Raw genomic sequence first — 18,896 nt, 5'->3', positions numbered from 1 at the left:
AAAAAGAAGAAAAAGAAGAATAATACGCCCAGAAAAGAGGCGAAAAGGAGAAAAACGTAAAAAAACGTGAAAAAAAAGTAAGAGGAAGAGAAGGGAAAAAAAGGTGGAAATGGGTTTAAAAGTGATTTCGGCGGAGAAATATATATATATATATATATATATATATATATATATATATATACGCGCACACACACACATATATATAAACGTATTCTCCGTTGAGATATTGCAGCCGCTGCTGTGTCCAGGCCCAGGAGCCTTAGCACTGTGCTGTGATGTCACTCAATACCACTGACATCACTAGGTGTAAACAACATCTCTCCTTGCTGTGTATGTGACTATGGAGCTGTTTGGTGATGTCGTCTATTATGGCCTTCATAGAAGCAACAGGAGATTGTTGCATCCATCTAGAACCCTCAGAACTACAGTGCTATGATGTCACTCACTTCCACAGGCCTTGCAGAGTGTAAACAACAACAACCCAGCTTTGTTGTGTATGTAACCATAGGGATTTGTGATGTCACCTAGAACCTTCACAGCAGCGACAGCTTTATGAGGAGCATCAGCACTGCTCTGCCTGAGCAGAACCATCACCGCCATAGGTTGTCAAATAACCCGGGTTTAACCCACACAGGTAAGTCCAATGGGGTGCAGGCATGTCCTCTATGCTTACAGCTTCCCGTGGGTGTTGGTTTGATACCGTTTGGGGACAGCCAAGGAGGCATCTGCAGGCAACAAAGGTAGGTGTGTGCTTGTGTGTGTGTTTCCTATGCAGATCCTAAGCCCAGTGTCACATGCAAGTAGGAGGAGTAAGAAGGGTTCCTGGCAAATCCGGGTTATGGATTGCATTTAAAAAGGCCCCGTGGGAGTGCAATGGGCCCCTGTCTTGCTGCTTAGCAATAATGGTATGGGTTTAGGTTCTGCTGTGTGTACTGGTGGTTGACTGCCCCCCAGCCCAGAGTGTGCATGGAAAATTGTCTGGCAGCCTCCCTGACAGCAGGCAGTGATAGTGCCCATGAAGGGCACCTTGTTGGGCCCGCCCCTTTCACGGTTATCGCTTCTCGGCCTTTTGGCTAAGATCAAGTGTAGTATCTGTTCTTATCAGTTTAATATCTGATACGTCCCCTATCTGGGGACCATATATTAAATGGATTTTTGAGAACGGGGGCCGATTTCGAAGCTTGCTTCCGTCGCCCTATGCATTGACCCGATATGGCAGTATCTTCGGGTACAGTGCACCACCCCCTTACAGGGTTAAAAAGAAAGATTCCTACTTTCATTGCTACCTGCTTGCTGGCTAGCCAGCTAGCCAGCCCTGTGGGCCTTGCTGCTGCTGCAGCCAAAAAACAAAAGGTGGTGCTGCTGCTGCTTCTGCTGCTTCTGCTTCTGCTTGTGTCTGGCCGCTGTTGGAGCGTCCAGGCACAGGACTTCTGCTGCTGCTGACTAAATGGCCTCCTTAATTGGATCATTTGAGTAGCCAGCACACCTGTGCAGGTAGGGCATGACATGATAGGCAGCTGCCTTGATAGCGGGTGGGTGCTGAATGTTCCTAATTGACAAAATAAGATTAATGCTTATGAAGAAATATAAAATCTCATCCCTTCCCCAATATCGCGCCACACCCCTACCCCTTAATTCCCTGGTTGAACTTGATGGACATATGTCTTTTTTCGACCGTACTAACTATGTAACTATGTAACATAACATGGGGGGGGGTCTCCTGGCTGTTCACACAGGTGTGTCATTGCTGTACATTGACCATGCATTGCTTCTGTGGTATTGCAAAGGCAAAGACAAATGCTTCCAGCCATCCATTGCACTAATGGATTGGTCATCAGCTGGCTGTCTATGTCCCGCATCAATATAGACCAAAGTACAGAGGGTTAGGCTATGCTATTGTGCACCTACCTGATGCATCAGAAGGTGCGAGGCCCTTGCTAAATTCTGTGCACAGACTTTGAGATCTATACTTTAGACTGTATCTAAACCTGCTCCAACATGGACTGACATTCTGGCCTACTTTCAGCCGATGCGACTTGTCTGTCGCTGAACAGTCGCTTTTTATGTATTCAGCACCTATGTATAATGTTGTAAAAATGCTCTAGAAGCTAAAGTCGCAGAAATGTCACACATATTTGGCCTGCAACTTTCTGTGCGACAAATTCAGACAGGAAAAATCAGTATAAATCCTTAGAAAATTATCCCCCAGTGTCTCCATCTGCTGGCGGTATTGAATAAGCATTGCTGCACTGATGGGGTATGCATTAGACGAAAAAAAAGAAGAAAAAGAAGAATAATACGCCCAGAAAAGAGGCGAAAAGGAGAAAAACGTAAAAAAACGTGAAAAAAAAGTAAGAGGAAGAGAAGGGAAAAAAAGGTGGAAATGGGTTTAAAAGTGATTTCGGCGGAGAAATATATATATATATATATATATATATATATATATATATATATATATATACGCGCACACACACACATATATATAAACGTATTCTCCGTTGAGATATTGCAGCCGCTGCTGTGTCCAGGCCCAGGAGCCTTAGCACTGTGCTGTGATGTCACTCAATACCACTGACATCACTAGGTGTAAACAACATCTCTCCTTTGCTGTGTATGTGACTATGGAGCTGTTTGGTGATGTCGTCTATTATGGCCTTCATAGAAGCAACAGGAGATTGTTGCATCCATCTAGAACCCTCAGAACTACAGTGCTATGATGTCACTCACTTCCACAGGCCTTGCAGAGTGTAAACAACAACAACCCAGCTTTGTTGTGTATGTAACCATAGGGATTTGTGATGTCACCTAGAACATTCACAGCAGCGACAGCTTTATGAGGAGCATCAGCACTGCTCTGCCTGAGCAGAACCATCACCGCCATAGGTTGTCAAATAACCCGGGTTTAACCCACACAGGTAAGTCCAATGGGGTGCAGGCATGTCCTCTATGCTTACAGCTTCCCGTGGGTGTTGGTTTGATACCGTTTGGGGACAGCCAAGGAGGCATCTGCAGGCAACAAAGGTAGGTGTGTGCTTGTGTGTGTGTTTCCTATGCAGATCCTAAGCCCAGTGTCACATGCAAGTAGGAGGAGTAAGAAGGGTTCCTGGCAAATCCGGGTTATGGATTGCATTTAAAAAGGCCCCGTGGGAGTGCAATGGGCCCCTGTCTTGCTGCTTAGCAATAATGGTATGGGTTTAGGTTCTGCTGTGTGTACTGGTGGTTGACTGCCCCCCAGCCCAGAGTGTGCATGGAAAATTGTCTGGCAGCCTCCCTGACAGCAAGCAGTGATAGTGCCCATGAAGGGCACCTTGTTGGGCCCGCCCCTTTCACGGTTATCGCTTCTCGGCCTTTTGGCTAAGATCAAGTGTAGTATCTGTTCTTATCAGTTTAATATCTGATACGTCCCCTATCTGGGGACCATATATTAAATGGATTTTTGAGAACGGGGGCCGATTTCGAAGCTTGCTTCCGTCGCCCTATGCATTGACCCGATATGGCAGTATCTTCGGGTACAGTGCACCACCCCCTTACAGGGTTAAAAAGAAAGATTCCTACTTTCATTGCTACCTGCTTGCTGGCTAGCCAGCTAGCCAGCCCTGTGGGCCTTGCTGCTGCTGCAGCCAAAAAACAAAAGGTGGTGCTGCTGCTGCTTCTGCTGCTTCTGCTTCTGCTTGTGTCTGGCCGCTGTTGGAGCGTCCAGGCACAGGACTTCTGCTGCTGCTGACTAAATGGCCTCCTTAATTGGATCATTTGAGTAGCCAGCACACCTGTGCAGGTAGGGCATGACATGATAGGCAGCTGCCTTGATAGCGGGTGGGTGCTGAATGTTCCTAATTGACAAAATAAGATTAATGCTTATGAAGAAATATAAAATCTCATCCCTTCCCCAATATCGCGCCACACCCCTACCCCTTAATTCCCTGGTTGAACTTGATGGACATATGTCTTTTTTCGACCGTACTAACTATGTAACTATGTAACATAACATGGGGGGGGGGGGGGGTCTCCTGGCTGTTCACACAGGTGTGTCATTGCTGTACATTGACCATGCATTGCTTCTGTGGTATTGCAAAGGCAAAGACAAATGCTTCCAGCCATCCATTGCACTAATGGATTGGTCATCAGCTGGCTGTCTATGTCCCGCATCAATATAGACCAAAGTACAGAGGGTTAGGCTATGCTATTGTGCACCTACCTGATGCATCAGAAGGTGCGAGGCCCTTGCTAAATTCTGTGCACAGACTTTGAGATCTATACTTTAGACTGTATCTAAACCTGCTCCAACATGGACTGACATTCTGGCCTACTTTCAGCCGATGCGACTTGTCTGTCGCTGAACAGTCGCTTTTTATGTATTCAGCACCTATGTATAATGTTGTAAAAATGCTCTAGAAGCTAAAGTCGCAGAAATGTCACACATATTTGGCCTGCAACTTTCTGTGCGACAAATTCAGACAGGAAAAATCTGTATAAATCCTTAGAAAATTATCCCCCAGTGTCTCCATCTGCTGGCGGTATTGAATAAGCATTGCTGCACTGATGGGGTATGCATTAGACGAAAAAAAAGAAGAAAAAGAAGAATAATACGCCCAGAAAAGAGGCGAAAAGGAGAAAAACGTAAAAAAACGTGAAAAAAAAGTAAGAGGAAGAGAAGGGAAAAAAAGGTGGAAATGGGTTTAAAAGTGATTTCGGCGGAGAAATATATATATATATATATATATATATATATATATATACGCGCACACACACACATATATATAAACGTATTCTCCGTTGAGATATTGCAGCCGCTGCTGTGTCCAGGCCCAGGAGCCTTAGCACTGTGCTGTGATGTCACTCAATACCACTGACATCACTAGGTGTAAACAACATCTCTCCTTTGCTGTTTTATGTGACTATGGAGCTGTTTGGTGATGTCGTCTATTATGGCCTTCATAGAAGCAACAGGAGATTGTTGCATCCATCTAGAACCCTCAGAACTACAGTGCTATGATGTCACTCACTTCCACAGGCCTTGCAGAGTGTAAACAACAACAACCCAGCTTTGTTGTGTATGTAACCATAGGGATTTGTGATGTCACCTAGAACCTTCACAGCAGCGACAGCTTTATGAGGAGCATCAGCACTGCTCTGCCTGAGCAGAACCATCACCGCCATAGGTTGTCAAATAACCCGGGTTTAACCCACACAGGTAAGTCCAATGGGGTGCAGGCATGTCCTCTATGCTTACAGCTTCCCGTGGGTGTTGGTTTGATACCGTTTGGGGACAGCCAAGGAGGCATCTGCAGGCAACAAAGGTAGGTGTGTGCTTGTGTGTGTGTTTCCTATGCAGATCCTAAGCCCAGTGTCACATGCAAGTAGGAGGAGTAAGAAGGGTTCCTGGCAAATCCGGGTTATGGATTGCATTTAAAAAGGCCCCGTGGGAGTGCAATGGGCCCCTGTCTTGCTGCTTAGCAATAATGGTATGGGTTTAGGTTCTGCTGTGTGTACTGGTGGTTGACTGCCCCCCAGCCCAGAGTGTGCATGGAAAATTGTCTGGCAGCCTCCCTGACAGCAAGCAGTGATAGTGCCCATGAAGGGCACCTTGTTGGGCCCGCCCCTTTCACGGTTATCGCTTCTCGGCCTTTTGGCTAAGATCAAGTGTAGTATCTGTTCTTATCAGTTTAATATCTGATACGTCCCCTATCTGGGGACCATATATTAAATGGATTTTTGAGAACGGGGGCCGATTTCGAAGCTTGCTTCCGTCGCCCTATGCATTGACCCGATATGGCAGTATCTTCGGGTACAGTGCACCACCCCCTTACAGGGTTAAAAAGAAAGATTCCTACTTTCATTGCTACCTGCTTGCTGGCTAGCCAGCTAGCCAGCCCTGTGGGCCTTGCTGCTGCTGCAGCCAAAAAACAAAAGGTGGTGCTGCTGCTGCTTCTGCTGCTTCTGCTTCTGCTTGTGTCTGGCCGCTGTTGGAGCGTCCAGGCACAGGACTTCTGCTGCTGCTGACTAAACGGCCTCCTTAATTGGATCATTTGAGTAGCCAGCACACCTGTGCAGGTAGGGCATGACATGATAGGCAGCTGCCTTGATAGCGGGTGGGTGCTGAATGTTCCTAATTGACAAAATAAGATTAATGCTTATGAAGAAATATAAAATCTCATCCCTTCCCCAATATCGCGCCACACCCCTACCCCTTAATTCCCTGGTTGAACTTGATGGACATATGTCTTTTTTCGACCGTACTAACTATGTAACTATGTAACATAACATGGGGGGGGGGGGGGGTCTCCTGGCTGTTCACACAGGTGTGTCATTGCTGTACATTGACCATGCATTGCTTCTGTGGTATTGCAAAGGCAAAGACAAATGCTTCCAGCCATCCATTGCACTAATGGATTAGTCATCAGCTGGCTGTCTATGTCCCGCATCAATATAGACCAAAGTACAGAGGGTTAGGCTATGCTATTGTGCACCTACCTGATGCATCAGAAGGTGCGAGGCCCTTGCTAAATTCTGTGCACAGACTTTGAGATCTATACTTTAGACTGTATCTAAACCTGCTCCAACATGGACTGACATTCTGGCCTACTTTCAGCCGATGCGACTTGTCTGTCGCTGAACAGTCGCTTTTTATGTATTCAGCACCTATGTATAATGTTGTAAAAATGCTCTAGAAGCTAAAGTCGCAGAAATGTCACACATATTTGGCCTGCAACTTTCTGTGCGACAAATTCAGACAGGAAAAATCAGTATAAATCCTTAGAAAATTATCCCCCAGTGTCTCCATCTGCTGGCGGTATTGAATAAGCATTGCTGCACTGATGGGGTATGCATTAGACGAAAAAAAAGAAGAAAAAGAAGAATAATACGCCCAGAAAAGAGGCGAAAAGGAGAAAAACGTAAAAAAACGTGAAAAAAAAGTAAGAGGAAGAGAAGGGAAAAAAAGGTGGAAATGGGTTTAAAAGTGATTTCGGCGGAGAAATATATATATATATATATATATATATATATATATTTATATATATATATATATATATATATACGCGCACACACACACATATATATAAACGTATTCTCCGTTGAGATATTGCAGCCGCTGCTGTGTCCAGGCCCAGGAGCCTTAGCACTGTGCTGTGATGTCACTCAATACCACTGACATCACTAGGTGTAAACAACATCTCTCCTTTGCTGTGTATGTGACTATGGAGCTGTTTGGTGATGTCGTCTATTATGGCCTTCATAGAAGCAACAGGAGATTGTTGCATCCATCTAGAACCCTCAGAACTACAGTGCTATGATGTCACTCACTTCCACAGGCCTTGCAGAGTGTAAACAACAACAACCCAGCTTTGTTGTGTATGTAACCATAGGGATTTGTGATGTCACCTAGAACCTTCACAGCAGCGACAGCTTTATGAGGAGCATCAGCACTGCTCTGCCTGAGCAGAACCATCACCGCCATAGGTTGTCAAATAACCCGGGTTTAACCCACACAGGTAAGTCCAATGGGGTGCAGGCATGTCCTCTATGCTTACAGCTTCCCGTGGGTGTTGGTTTGATACCGTTTGGGGACAGCCAAGGAGGCATCTGCAGGCAACAAAGGTAGGTGTGTGCTTGTGTGTGTGTTTCCTATGCAGATCCTAAGCCCAGTGTCACATGCAAGTAGGAGGAGTAAGAAGGGTTCCTGGCAAATCCGGGTTATGGATTGCATTTAAAAAGGCCCCGTGGGAGTGCAATGGGCCCCTGTCTTGCTGCTTAGCAATAATGGTATGGGTTTAGGTTCTGCTGTGTGTACTGGTGGTTGACTGCCCCCCAGCCCAGAGTGTGCATGGAAAATTGTCTGGCAGCCTCCCTGACAGCAAGCAGTGATAGTGCCCATGAAGGGCACCTTGTTGGGCCCGCCCCTTTCACGGTTATCGCTTCTCGGCCTTTTGGCTAAGATCAAGTGTAGTATCTGTTCTTATCAGTTTAATATCTGATACGTCCCCTATCTGGGGACCATATATTAAATGGATTTTTGAGAACGGGGGCCGATTTCGAAGCTTGCTTCCGTCGCCCTATGCATTGACCCGATATGGCAGTATCTTCGGGTACAGTGCACCACCCCCTTACAGGGTTAAAAAGAAAGATTCCTACTTTCATTGCTACCTGCTTGCTGGCTAGCCAGCTAGCCAGCCCTGTGGGCCTTGCTGCTGCTGCAGCCAAAAAACAAAAGGTGGTGCTGCTGCTGCTTCTGCTGCTTCTGCTTCTGCTTGTGTCTGGCCGCTGTTGGAGCGTCCAGGCACAGGACTTCTGCTGCTGCTGACTAAATGGCCTCCTTAATTGGATCATTTGAGTAGCCAGCACACCTGTGCAGGTAGGGCATGACATGATAGGCAGCTGCCTTGATAGCGGGTGGGTGCTGAATGTTCCTAATTGACAAAATAAGATTAATGCTTATGAAGAAATATAAAATCTCATCCCTTCCCCAATATCGCGCCACACCCCTACCCCTTAATTCCCTGGTTGAACTTGATGGACATATGTCTTTTTTCGACCGTACTAACTATGTAACTATGTAACATAACATGGGGGGGGGGGGGGGGTCACCTGGCTGTTCACACAGGTGTGTCATTGCTGTACATTGACCATGCATTGCTTCTGTGGTATTGCAAAGGCAAAGACAAATGCTTCCAGCCATCCATTGCACTAATGGATTGGTCATCAGCTGGCTGTCTATGTCCCGCATCAATATAGACCAAAGTACAGAGGGTTAGGCTATGCTATTGTGCACCTACCTGATGCATCAGAAGGTGCGAGGCCCTTGCTAAATTCTGTGCACAGACTTTGAGATCTATACTTTAGACTGTATCTAAACCTGCTCCAACATGGACTGACATTCTGGCCTACTTTTAGCCGATGCGACTTGTCTGTCGCTGAACAGTCGCTTTTTATGTATTCAGCACCTATGTATAATGTTGTAAAAATGCTCTAGAAGCTAAAGTCGCAGAAATGTCACACATATTTGGCCTGCAACTTTCTGTGCGACAAATTCAGACAGGAAAAATCAGTATAAATCCTTAGAAAATTATCCCCCAGTGTCTCCATCTGCTGGCGGTATTGAATAAGCATTGCTGCACTGATGGGGTATGCATTAGACGAAAAAAAAGAAGAAAAAGAAGAATAATACGCCCAGAAAAGAGGCGAAAAGGAGAAAAACGTAAAAAAACGTGAAAAAAAAGTAAGAGGAAGAGAAGGGAAAAAAAGGTGGAAATGGGTTTAAAAGTGATTTCGGCGGAGAAATATATATATATATATATATATATATATATATATATATATATATATATATATATATACGCGCACACACACACACATATATATAAACGTATTCTCCGTTGAGATATTGCAGCCGCTGCTGTGTCCAGGCCCAGGAGCCTTAGCACTGTGCTGTGATGTCACTCAATACCACTGACATCACTAGGTGTAAACAACATCTCTCCTTTGCTGTGTATGTGACTATGGAGCTGTTTGGTGATGTCGTCTATTATGGCCTTCATAGAAGCAACAGGAGATTGTTGCATCCATCTAGAACCCTCAGAACTACAGTGCTATGATGTCACTCACTTCCACAGGCCTTGCAGAGTGTAAACAACAACAACCCAGCTTTGTTGTGTATGTAACCATAGGGATTTGTGATGTCACCTAGAACCTTCACAGCAGCGACAGCTTTATGAGGAGCATCAGCACTGCTCTGCCTGAGCAGAACCATCACCGCCATAGGTTGTCAAATAACCCGGGTTTAACCCACACAGGTAAGTCCAATGGGGTGCAGGCATGTCCTCTATGCTTACAGCTTCCCGTGGGTGTTGGTTTGATACCGTTTGGGGACAGCCAAGGAGGCATCTGCAGGCAACAAAGGTAGGTGTGTGCTTGTGTGTGTGTTTCCTATGCAGATCCTAAGCCCAGTGTCACATGCAAGTAGGAGGAGTAAGAAGGGTTCCTGGCAAATCCGGGTTATGGATTGCATTTAAAAAGGCCCCGTGGGAGTGCAATGGGCCCCTGTCTTGCTGCTTAGCAATAATGGTATGGGTTTAGGTTCTGCTGTGTGTACTGGTGGTTGACTGCCCCCCAGCCCAGAGTGTGCATGGAAAATTGTCTGGCAGCCTCCCTGACAGCAGGCAGTGATAGTGCCCATGAAGGGCACCTTGTTGGGCCCGCCCCTTTCACGGTTATCGCTTCTCGGCCTTTTGGCTAAGATCAAGTGTAGTATCTGTTCTTATCAGTTTAATATCTGATACGTCCCCTATCTGGGGACCATATATTAAATGGATTTTTGAGAACGGGGGCCGATTTCGAAGCTTGCTTCCGTCGCCCTATGCATTGACCCGATATGGCAGTATCTTCGGGTACAGTGCACCACCCCCTTACAGGGTTAAAAAGAAAGATTCCTACTTTCATTGCTACCTGCTTGCTGGCTAGCCAGCTAGCCAGCCCTGTGGGCCTTGCTGCTGCTGCAGCCAAAAAACAAAAGGTGGTGCTGCTGCTGCTTCTGCTGCTTCTGCTTCTGCTTGTGTCTGGCCGCTGTTGGAGCGTCCAGGCACAGGACTTCTGCTGCTGCTGACTAAATGGCCTCCTTAATTGGATCATTTGAGTAGCCAGCACACCTGTGCAGGTAGGGCATGACATGATAGGCAGCTGCCTTGATAGCGGGTGGGTGCTGAATGTTCCTAATTGACAAAATAAGATTAATGCTTATGAAGAAATATAAAATCTCATCCCTTCCCCAATATCGCGCCACACCCCTACCCCTTAATTCCCTGGTTGAACTTGATGGACATATGTCTTTTTTCGACCGTACTAACTATGTAACTATGTAACATAACATGGGGGGGGGGGGGGTCTCCTGGCTGTTCACACAGGTGTGTCATTGCTGTACATTGACCATGCATTGCTTCTGTGGTATTGCAAAGGCAAAGACAAATGCTTCCAGCCATCCATTGCACTAATGGATTGGTCATCAGCTGGCTGTCTATGTCCCGCATCAATATAGACCAAAGTACAGAGGGTTAGGCTATGCTATTGTGCACCTACCTGATGCATCAGAAGGTGCGAGGCCCTTGCTAAATTCTGTGCACAGACTTTGAGATCTATACTTTAGACTGTATCTAAACCTGCTCCAACATGGACTGACATTCTGGCCTACTTTCAGCCGATGCGACTTGTCTGTCGCTGAACAGTCGCTTTTTATGTATTCAGCACCTATGTATAATGTTGTAAAAATGCTCTAGAAGCTAAAGTCGCAGAAATGTCACACATATTTGGCCTGCAACTTTCTGTGCGACAAATTCAGACAGGAAAAATCAGTATAAATCCTTAGAAAATTATCCCCCAGTGTCTCCATCTGCTGGCGGTATTGAATAAGCATTGCTGCACTGATGGGGTATGCATTAGACGAAAAAAAAGAAGAAAAAGAAGAATAATACGCCCAGAAAAGAGGCGAAAAGGAGAAAAACGTAAAAAAACGTGAAAAAAAAGTAAGAGGAAGAGAAGGGAAAAAAAGGTGGAAATGGGTTTAAAAGTGATTTCGGCGGAGAAATATATATATATATATATATATATATATATATATATATATATATATATACGCGCACACACACACATATATATAAACGTATTCTCCGTTGAGATATTGCAGCCGCTGCTGTGTCCAGGCCCAGGAGCCTTAGCACTGTGCTGTGATGTCACTCAATACCACTGACATCACTAGGTGTAAACAACATCTCTCCTTTGCTGTGTATGTGACTATGGAGCTGTTTGGTGATGTCGTCTATTATGGCCTTCATAGAAGCAACAGGAGATTGTTGCATCCATCTAGAACCCTCAGAACTACAGTGCTATGATGTCACTCACTTCCACAGGCCTTGCAGAGTGTAAACAACAACAACCCAGCTTTGTTGTGTATGTAACCATAGGGATTTGTGATGTCACCTAGAACCTTCACAGCAGCGACAGCTTTATGAGGAGCATCAGCACTGCTCTGCCTGAGCAGAACCATCACCGCCATAGGTTGTCAAATAACCCGGGTTTAACCCACACAGGTAAGTCCAATGGGGTGCAGGCATGTCCTCTATGCTTACAGCTTCCCGTGGGTGTTGGTTTGATACCGTTTGGGGACAGCCAAGGAGGCATCTGCAGGCAACAAAGGTAGGTGTGTGCTTGTGTGTGTGTTTCCTATGCAGATCCTAAGCCCAGTGTCACATGCAAGTAGGAGGAGTAAGAAGGGTTCCTGGCAAATCCGGGTTATGGATTGCATTTAAAAAGGCCCCGTGGGAGTGCAATGGGCCCCTGTCTTGCTGCTTAGCAATAATGGTATGGGTTTAGGTTCTGCTGTGTGTACTGGTGGTTGACTGCCCCCCAGCCCAGAGTGTGCATGGAAAATTGTCTGGCAGCCTCCCTGACAGCAAGCAGTGATAGTGCCCATGAAGGGGACCTTGTTGGGCCCGCCCCTTTCACGGTTATCGCTTCTCGGCCTTTTGGCTAAGATCAAGTGTAGTATCTGTTCTTATCAGTTTAATATCTGATACGTCCCCTATCTGGGGACCATATATTAAATGGATTTTTGAGAACGGGGGCCGATTTCGAAGCTTGCTTCCGTCGCCCTATGCATTGACCCGATATGGCAGTATCTTCGGGTACAGTGCACCACCCCCTTACAGGGTTAAAAAGAAAGATTCCTACTTTCATTGCTACCTGCTTGCTGGCTAGCCAGCTAGCTCGCCCTGTGGGCCTTGCTGCTGCTGCAGCCAAAAAACAAAAGGTGGTGCTGCTGCTGCTTCTGCTGCTTCTGCTTCTGCTTGTGTCTGGCCGCTGTTGGAGCGTCCAGGCACAGGACTTCTGCTGCTGCTGACTAAATGGCCTCCTTAATTGGATCATTTGAGTAGCCAGCACACCTGTGCAGGTAGGGCATGACATGATAGGCAGCTGCCTTGATAGCGGGTGGGTGCTGAATGTTCCTAATTGACAAAATAAGATTAATGCTTATGAAGAAATATAAAATCTCATCCCTTCCCCAATATCGCGCCACACCCCTACCCCTTAATTCCCTGGTTGAACTTGATGGACATATGTCTTTTTTCGACCGTACTAACTATGTAACTATGTAACATAACATGGGGGGGGGGTCTCCTGGCTGTTCACACAGGTGTGTCATTGCTGTACATTGACCATGCATTGCTTCTGTGGTATTGCAAAGGCAAAGACAAATGCTTCCAGCCATCCATTGCACTAATGGATTGGTCATCAGCTGGCTGTCTATGTCCCGCATCAATATAGACCAAAGTACAGAGGGTTAGGCTATGCTATTGTGCACCTACCTGATGCATCAGAAGGTGCGAGGCCCTTGCTAAATTCTGTGCACAGACTTTGAGATCTATGCTTTAGACTGTATCTAAACCTGCTCCAACATGGACTGACATTCTGGCCTACTTTCAGCCGATGCGACTTGTCTGTCGCTGAACAGTCGCTTTTTATGTATTCAGCACCTATGTATAATGTTGTAAAAATGCTCTAGAAGCTAAAGTCGCAGAAATGTCACACATATTTGGCCTGCAACTTTCTGTGCGACAAATTCAGACAGGAAAAATCAGTATAAATCCTTAGAAAATTATCCCCCAGTGTCTCCATCTGCTGGCGGTATTGAATAAGCATTGCTGCACTGATGGGGTATGCATTAGACGAAAAAAAAGAAGAAAAAGAAGAATAATACGCCCAGAAAAGAGGCGAAAAGGAGAAAAACGTAAAAAAACGTGAAAAAAAAGTAAGAGGAAGAGAAGGGAAAAAAAGGTGGAAATGGGTTTAAAAGTGATTTCGGCGGAGAAATATATATATATATATATATATATATATATACGCGCACACACACACATATATATAAACGTATTCTCCGTTGAGATATTGCAGCCGCTGCTGTGTCCAGGCCCAGGAGCCTTAGCACTGTGCTGTGATGTCACTCAATACCACTGACATCACTAGGTGTAAACAACATCTCTCCTTTGCTGTGTATGTGACTATGGAGCTGTTTGGTGATGTCGTCTATTATGGCCTTCATAGAAGCAACAGGAGATTGTTGCATCCATCTAGAACCCTCAGAACTACAGTGCTATGATGTCACTCACTTCCACAGGCCTTGCAGAGTGTAAACAACAACAACCCAGCTTTGTTGTGTATGTAACCATAGGGATTTGTGATGTCACCTAGAACATTCACAGCAGCGACAGCTTTATGAGGAGCATCAGCACTGCTCTGCCTGAGCAGAACCATCACCGCCATAGGTTGTCAAATAACCCGGGTTTAACCCACACAGGTAAGTCCAATGGGGTGCAGGCATGTCCTCTATGCTTACAGCTTCCCGTGGGTGTTGGTTTGATACCGTTTGGGGACAGCCAAGGAGGCATCTGCAGGCAACAAAGGTAGGTGTGTGCTTGTGTGTGTGTTTCCTATGCAGATCCTAAGCCCAGTGTCACATGCAAGTAGGAGGAGTAAGAAGGGTTCCTGGCAAATCCGGGTTATGGATTGCATTTAAAAAGGCCCCGTGGGAGTGCAATGGGCCCCTGTCTTGCTGCTTAGCAATAATGGTATGGGTTTAGGTTCTGCTGTGTGTACTGGTGGTTGACTGCCCCCCAGCCCAGAGTGTGCATGGAAAATTGTCTGGCAGCCTCCCTGACAGCAAGCAGTGATAGTGCCCATGAAGGGCACCTTGTTGGGCCCGCCCCTTTCACGGTTATCGCTTCTCGGCCTTTTGGCTAAGATCAAGTGTAGTATCTGTTCTTATCAGTTTAATATCTGATACGTCCCCTATCTGGGGACCATATATTAAATGGATTTTTGAGAACGGGGGCCGATTTCGAAGCTTGCTTCCGTCGCCCTATGCATTGACCCGATATGGCAGTATCTTCGGGTACAGTGCACCACCCCCTTACAGGGTTAAAAAGAAAGATTCCTACTTTCATTGCTACCTGCTTGCTGGCTAGCCAGCTAGCCAGCCCTGTGGGCTTTGCTGCTGCTGCAGCCAAAAAACAAAAGGTGGTGCTGCTGCTGCTTCTGCTGCTTCTGCTTCTGCTTGTGTCTGGCCGCTGTTGGAGCGTCCAGGCACAGGACTTCTGCTGCTGCTGACTAAATGGCCTCCTTAATTGGATCATTTGAGTAGCCAGCACACCTGTGCAGGTAGGGCATGACATGATAGGCAGCTGCCTTGATAGCGGGTGGGTGCTGAATGTTCCTAATTGACAAAATAAGATTAATGCTTATGAAGAAATATAAAATCTCATCCCTTCCCCAATATCGCGCCACACCCCTACCCCTTAATTCCCTGGTTGAACTTGATGGACATATGTCTTTTTTCGACCGTACTAACTATGTAACTATGTAACATAACATGGGGGGGGGGGGGGGGTCTCCTGGCTGTTCACACAGGTGTGTCATTGCTGTACATTGACCATGCATTGCTTCTGTGGTATTGCAAAGGCAAAGACAAATGCTTCCAGCCATCCATTGCACTAATGGATTGGTCATCAGCTGGCTGTCTATGTCCCGCATCAATATAGACCAAAGTACAGAGGGTTAGGCTATGCTATTGTGCACCTACCTGATGCATCAGAAGGTGCGAGGCCCTTGCTAAATTCTGTGCACAGACTTTGAGATCTATACTTTAGACTGTATCTAAACCTGCTCCAACATGGACTGACATTCTGGCCTACTTTCAGCCGATGCGACTTGTCTGTCGCTGAACAGTCGCTTTTTATGTATTCAGCACCTATGTATAATGTTGTAAAAATGCTCTAGAAGCTAAAGTCGCAGAAATGTCACACATATTTGGCCTGCAACTTTCTGTGCGACAAATTCAGACAGGAAAAATCAGTATAAATCCTTAGAAAATTATCCCCCAGTGTCTCCATCTGCTGGCGGTATTGAATAAGCATTGCTGCACTGATGGGGTATGCATTAGACGAAAAAAAAGAAGAAAAAGAAGAATAATACGCCCAGAAAAGAGGCGAAAAGGAGAAAAACGTAAAAAAACTTGAAAAAAAAGTAAGAGGAAGAGAAGGGAAAAAAAGGTGGAAATGGGTTTAAAAGTGATTTCGGCGGAGAAATATATATATATATATATATATATATATACGCGCACACACACACATATATATAAACGTATTCTCCGTTGAGATATTGCAGCCGCTGCTGTGTCCAGGCCCAGGAGCCTTAGCACTGTGCTGTGATGTCACTCAATACCACTGACATCACTAGGTGTAAACAACATCTCTCCTTTGCTGTGTATGTGACTATGGAGCTGTTTGGTGATGTCGTCTATTATGGCCTTCATAGAAGCAACAGGAGATTGTTGCATCCATCTAGAACCCTCAGAACTACAGTGCTATGATGTCACTCACTTCCACAGGCCTTGCAGAGTGTAAACAACAACAACCCAGCTTTGTTGTGTATGTAACCATAGGGATTTGTGATGTCACCTAGAACCTTCACAGCAGCGACAGCTTTATGAGGAGCATCAGCACTGCTCTGCCTGAGCAGAACCATCACCGCCATAGGTTGTCAAATAACCCGGGTTTAACCCACACAGGTAAGTCCAATGGGGTGCAGGCATGTCCTCTATGCTTACAGCTTCCCGTGGGTGTTGGTTTGATACCGTTTGGGGACAGCCAAGGAGGCATCTGCAGGCAACAAAGGTAGGTGTGTGCTTGTGTGTGTGTTTCCTATGCAGATCCTAAGCCCAGTGTCACATGCAAGTAGGAGGAGTAAGAAGGGTTCCTGGCAAATCCGGGTTATGGATTGCATTTAAAAAGGCCCCGTGGGAGTGCAATGGGCCCCTGTCTTGCTGCTTAGCAATAATGGTATGGGTTTAGGTTCTGCTGTGTGTACTGGTGGTTGACTGCCCCCCAGCCCAGAGTGTGCATGGAAAATTGTCTGGCAGCCTCCCTGACAGCAAGCAGTGATAGTGCCCATGAAGGGCACCTTGTTGGGCCCGCCCCTTTCACGGTTATCGCTTCTCGGCCTTTTGGCTAAGATCAAGTGTAGTATCTGTTCTTATCAGTTTAATATCTGATACGTCCCCTATCTGGGGACCATATATTAAATGGATTTTTGAGAACGGGGGCCGATTTCGAAGCTTGCTTCCGTCGCCCTATGCATTGACCCGATATGGCAGTATCTTCGGGTACAGTGCACCACCCCCTTACAGGGTTAAAAAGAAAGATTCCTACTTTCATTGCTACCTGCTTGCTGGCTAGCCAGCTAGCCAGCCCTGTGGGCCTTGCTGCTGCTGCAGCCAAAAAACAAAAGGTGGTGCTGCTGCTGCTTCTGCTGCTTCTGCTTCTGCTTGTGTCTGGCCGCTGTTGGAGCGTCCAGGCACAGGACTTCTGCTGCTGCTGACTAAACGGCCTCCTTAATTGGATCATTTGAGTAGCCAGCACACCTGTGCAGGTAGGGCATGACATGATAGGCAGCTGCCTTGATAGCGGGTGGGTGCTGAATGTTCCTAATTGACAAAATAAGATTAATGCTTATGAAGAAATATAAAATCTCATCCCTTCCCCAATATCGCGCCACACCCCTACCCCTTAATTCCCTGGTTGAACTTGATGGACATATGTCTTTTTTCGACCGTACTAACTATGTAACTATGTAACATAACATGGGGGGGGGGGGGGGGGGTCTCCTGGCTGTTCACACAGGTGTGTCATTGCTGTACATTGACCATGCATTGCTTCTGTGGTATTGCAAAGGCAAAGACAAATGCTTCCAGCCATCCATTGCACTAATGGATTAGTCATCAGCTGGCTGTCTATGTCCCGCATCAATATAGACCAAAGTACAGAGGGTTAGGCTATGCTATTGTGCACCTACCTGATACATCAGAAGGTGCGAGGCCCTTGCTAAATTCTGTGCACAGACTTTGAGATCTATACTTTAGACTGTATCTAAACCTGCTCCAACATGGACTGACATTCTGGCCTACTTTCAGCCGATGCGACTTGTCTGTCGCTGAACAGTCGCTTTTTATGTATTCAGCACCTATGTATAATGTTGTAAAAATGCTCTAGAAGCTAAAGTCGCAGAAATGTCACACATATTTGGCCTGCAACTTTCTGTGCGACAAATTCAGACAGGAAAAATCAGTATAAATCCTTAGAAAATTATCCCCCAGTGTCTCCATCTGCTGGCGGTATTGAATAAGCATTGCTGCACTGATGGGGTATGCATTAGACGAAAAAAAAGAAGAAAAAGAAGAATAATACGCCCAGAAAAGAGGCGAAAAGGAGAAAAACGTAAAAAAACGTGAAAAAAAAGTAAGAGGAAGAGAAGGGAAAAAAAGGTGGAAATGGGTTTAAAAGTGATTTCGGCGGAGAAATATATATATATATATATATATTTATATATATATATATATATATATATATATATATATATATATACGCGCACACACACACATATATATAAACGTATTCTCCGTTGAGATATTGCAGCCGCTGCTGTGTCCAGGCCCAGGAGCCTTAGCACTGTGCTGTGATGTCACTCAATACCACTGACATCACTAGGTGTAAACAACATCTCTCCTTTGCTGTGTATGTGACTATGGAGCTGTTTGGTGATGTCGTCTATTATGGCCTTCATAGAAGCAACAGGAGATTGTTGCATCCATCTAGAACCCTCAGAACTACAGTGCTATGATGTCACTCACTTCCACAGGCCTTGCAGAGTGTAAACAACAACAACCCAGCTTTGTTGTGTATGTAACCATAGGGATTTGTGATGTCACCTAGAACCTTCACAGCAGCGACAGCTTTATGAGGAGCATCAGCACTGCTCTGCCTGAGCAGAACCATCACCGCCATAGGTTGTCAAATAACCCG

The 18,896-nt window shown here is 45.8% G+C and overlaps 8 non-coding genes across 8 annotated transcripts; all 8 read left to right on the top strand.

The window, feature by feature from the left end:
* The first annotated feature begins 1,053 nt into the window (after window positions 1-1,053).
* LOC130308385 (U2 spliceosomal RNA) lies at window positions 1,054-1,244 on the top strand. The gene has a single exon (XR_008857365.1). It is a non-coding gene; the product is annotated as a U2 spliceosomal RNA (small nuclear RNA).
* Window positions 1,245-3,334: 2,090 nt separating this feature from the next.
* LOC130308384 (U2 spliceosomal RNA) lies at window positions 3,335-3,525 on the top strand. The gene has a single exon (XR_008857364.1). It is a non-coding gene; the product is annotated as a U2 spliceosomal RNA (small nuclear RNA).
* A 2,085-nt stretch (window positions 3,526-5,610) lies between these two features.
* Window positions 5,611-5,801, top strand: LOC130308382 (U2 spliceosomal RNA). Its single transcript, XR_008857362.1, has one exon. It is a non-coding gene; the product is annotated as a U2 spliceosomal RNA (small nuclear RNA).
* Window positions 5,802-7,909: 2,108 nt separating this feature from the next.
* On the top strand, window positions 7,910-8,100 carry LOC130308381 (U2 spliceosomal RNA). The gene has a single exon (XR_008857361.1). It is a non-coding gene; the product is annotated as a U2 spliceosomal RNA (small nuclear RNA).
* Window positions 8,101-10,207: 2,107 nt separating this feature from the next.
* Window positions 10,208-10,398, top strand: LOC130308380 (U2 spliceosomal RNA). The gene has a single exon (XR_008857360.1). It is a non-coding gene; the product is annotated as a U2 spliceosomal RNA (small nuclear RNA).
* Window positions 10,399-12,493: 2,095 nt separating this feature from the next.
* Window positions 12,494-12,684, top strand: LOC130308379 (U2 spliceosomal RNA). The gene has a single exon (XR_008857359.1). It is a non-coding gene; the product is annotated as a U2 spliceosomal RNA (small nuclear RNA).
* Window positions 12,685-14,757: 2,073 nt separating this feature from the next.
* LOC130308378 (U2 spliceosomal RNA) lies at window positions 14,758-14,948 on the top strand. The gene has a single exon (XR_008857358.1). It is a non-coding gene; the product is annotated as a U2 spliceosomal RNA (small nuclear RNA).
* A 2,077-nt stretch (window positions 14,949-17,025) lies between these two features.
* On the top strand, window positions 17,026-17,216 carry LOC130308377 (U2 spliceosomal RNA). Its single transcript, XR_008857357.1, has one exon. It is a non-coding gene; the product is annotated as a U2 spliceosomal RNA (small nuclear RNA).
* The last annotated feature ends 1,680 nt before the right edge of the window (window positions 17,217-18,896 follow it).

The sequence above is a fragment of the Hyla sarda genome, unplaced genomic scaffold, assembly GCF_029499605.1.
Source record: "Hyla sarda isolate aHylSar1 unplaced genomic scaffold, aHylSar1.hap1 scaffold_148, whole genome shotgun sequence".
Classification (NCBI taxonomy): Eukaryota; Metazoa; Chordata; class Amphibia; order Anura; family Hylidae; genus Hyla; species Hyla sarda.
This window is presented reverse-complemented; position numbering and strand designations above follow the sequence as displayed.